The sequence below is a fragment of the Protobothrops mucrosquamatus genome, unplaced genomic scaffold (assembly GCF_001527695.2).
Source record: "Protobothrops mucrosquamatus isolate PMUCROS unplaced genomic scaffold, P.Mucros_1.0 scaffold2224, whole genome shotgun sequence".
Lineage (NCBI taxonomy): Eukaryota > Metazoa > Chordata > Lepidosauria > Squamata > Viperidae > Protobothrops > Protobothrops mucrosquamatus.
This window is the reverse complement of record NW_015388314.1, coordinates 72214-75502: the sequence shown is the minus strand read 5'-3', so window position 1 is coordinate 75502 and position 3289 is coordinate 72214. Positions and strand designations below refer to the sequence as shown.

The following is a 3289-nucleotide window of genomic DNA, read 5'->3' as shown; positions in this document are numbered from 1 at the left end:
GTCAGTGGAAATGAAGAACTGCCTCCTCCTCCTCCAGATCCAAGAGCACTTACGGCTGAGAGGAGGCATGCACAAAGAAGGTCAGCCAGGCTACTCATGAGGAGGTAGCCTCACACCTTTTGATGAGCTGCACCAGAAAGCAGTTATTTAGCTCAGCAAGGGGAGTGAAATGATGCTAGGAACAACATGTTTGTCTATGGAGATTCTCAGTCATCCAGGTCATGGTTGTCCCAAAGGTGCTTTTTCAAGAAGCAACTGGACTTTGTTTTTCTTTGAAGATGTTTTGCTTCTCATCCAAGAAGCTTCTTCAACTCTGACTGGATAGTGGGGAATGGAAGGATTTATATTCCTTGCAGACAGCTGGTCATTTGCATTCTTTTAGCAAGTTGTTGATGCCACTTGGAGGTTTGTCTGTGTCCTCAGGGTCACCTGAGTAGTGCCAATGGGTGTGGAGCCTTCTTGGAACTGCTGAAAGGACTGTGTTGTGGAGCTATGTTGTGGAGCTGTGATGACTGAGAATTTCCATAGACATTTAGCTATGCACTTTGGGATGAACATCCTCGAATGGTGCGGGAGTATGAACGGTTTTTGAGAAAAATTGCAGACTACAGGAACCATTTGTGCTTCAGTTTGAGATGCAGACAACACAGACTCATCCCCAACAGCATGTGCCTGTGTTCAACAGTGAAGGGACACAGGGCAGAAAACATCCTGCAGAAAGCACAGCTCCAACTTCTCAATGAAAAAATAAGACAGATTAATTTTACAACTAAGGTTTTGAAAGAGAGTGGAACACAAAGTCCAAGAGCTGAAATCATTTCTACCAGCAGAAGTATTGGAACAGGTCACAGAATTTACAAAGAAGTCACAACTAGCACAACACAACAAGAGCAGAGAACCAACCCAGATGGACAGTGACATGTCTCAGAAAACTGACTGATGGGTGAGAAATCTGTCTGACAGAGAGCTTACCCAAACAGAAAAGCCAACACAGTGCTAGGCTGCATTAACAGAGGAATAGAAACAAGTTCACGTGAAGTGTTAATACCACTTTACAATGCCTTGGTAAGGCCACACTTGGAATACTGCATCCAGTTTTGGTCACCACGATGTAAAAAAGATATTGAGATTCTAGAAAGAGTACAGAGAAGAGCAACAAAGATGATCAGGGCACTGGAGGCTAAAACATAAGGAACGGTTGCTGGAATTGGGTATGTCTAGTCTAATGAAGAGAAGGACGAAGGGGGACATGATAGCCATGTTCCAATATCTCAGGGGTTGCCACAAAGAAGAGGGAGTCCAGCTATTCCCCAAAGCACCTGAGGGCAGGACAAGAAGCAATGGATGGAAACTAATCAAGGAGAGAAGCAACCTAGAACTAAGGATAAATTTTCTGACAGTCAGAACAATTAATCAGTGGAACAACCTGCCTCCAGAAGCTGTGAATGCTCCAACACTGGAAGTTTTTAAGAAGAGACTGGACAGCCATTTGTCTGAAATGGTATAGGGTTTCCTGCCTGAGCAGGGGGTTGGACTAGATGACCTCCAAGTTCCCTTCCAACTTTATTATTATTATTATTAAAATACTGTTTAGCCAACGGACTGAATTTTGCAGTAATACCAGAACAGCTACCAATTGTAGATCTCCTCACAGCCACAGAGTCAGCCATCAGGAACAATAAACTGGCAGAACAATTAAGGATAAAGGTATCTGCAGCCCCCACCAGTGCCAAAACACCCCCTTCCATCCTCACAATTCATGAAAGGAGAGCAGTGACATCCCTAGGAAGAGACCCAAACATCACCATCCTGCTGGCTGATAAACGAAGATGCACAGTCATCCTGAACACAGCTGACTACAAGGCCAAGGTGAACAGTCTTCTGAAGGACACTGCTATGTATGAGACTCTGAAGAGAGATCCCACCAGCAGTTACAAGAAAAAGGTCATTGATTTCTTGCAACAACTACTGAAGGACAATGCCATTGACAAGTCACAATACTACCGTCTTTACCCTGGGGAAGCCACGCCACGCATATATGGACTCCCAAAAATCCACAGAGGGAACTCCACTCAGACCAATTGTCAGCAGCATCAACTCTGTCATATACAACATTGCAAAGCACCTAACCACCTTACTGTATTAGCTCCTCTAGTTGGCAACACCACCCATCACATCAACAATTTACAGGACTTTGCCAGCAAGGTTTGAAAAATAAACTGGACCCACATGAAACCATGGTTTCCCTCTTCACCTGCATTCCAACAACTGAACCTGTCACAGTAGTGAAGAAACGACTGCTACAATACAGCACCTTAGGTGACAGAACCAACCTCAGCCCAGACCACATATGTGCCATGCTGGACCTCTTCCTGACCACTACCTATTTTAAATACACTGAAGGTTTCTACAGACAAAAACACAGCTGTGCATGGGTTCACCTGTGTCCCCCATTGTGGCCAATCTCTACATGGAAGAGGTAGAAACCAAAGCCCTAAACTCCTTCACAGGAATTCCACCCACTCACTGGTACAGGTATGTGGATGATACTTGGGTCAAGATCAAAACACAGGAATTGGAAGCATTCATCAAACATATCAACTCTGTGGAAAGATACATCAAATTCACGCGGGAAGATGTTAAGGAAAATAGTCTAGCCTTCCTGGACTGCAGTTCACATTAAGGAAGACAGTAGCCTTAACATTGAAGTTTACCAAAAACCCACCCAAATACCAGTTGGAATGGCCTTTACATTTGCTGGGAACCGTTATAGACTCAATACAGTACAGAAGGCAAAGCACTTTTATCTAACGGTTCTGAAAGCTGACTCATCTTCTACATCACCAGTTAAAGGAACAGAAGAAGGAGTGGAACAACTGATTGTGGATTTGCCTGGAGCTATGTCGCTATCTACTGGAGATTTTCAGAATTTACAAATGTTGGAGGCAAAACAGGACCCAAAAGACCAGAGAATGACACGTGCGGCACACAAGCGTAAGGAAAGAGAGCAACAGAAAGAGGCTATGCCCCAAACATGTTCAACTACTTCGGAGCCAGTGGGTGGGGCCAGACCTAAAAGATCTGCTATGCTGGATCTGCAAGGGATGATTCAGAAGCTCCAAAAGCCTAAGGATGGCTAAATTAATAACTTTAAATGTTAATGGATTGAATTCACCACAAAAAAGGAGAAAAATATTTTACTATTTGAAGCAGCATAAGAATGATATTATATGTTTACAAGAGACACACATTATATTAAAAGACCAAAAGTATTTATTTAATCCTAAAT

At 43.4% G+C, this 3289-nt stretch overlaps 1 pseudogene; it reads left to right on the top strand.

Moving 5' to 3' along the window:
- Positions 1-508: 508 nt before the first annotated feature.
- LOC107295116 overlaps positions 509-3289 on the top strand; it is a 10880-nt pseudogene continuing 8099 nt past the window's right edge.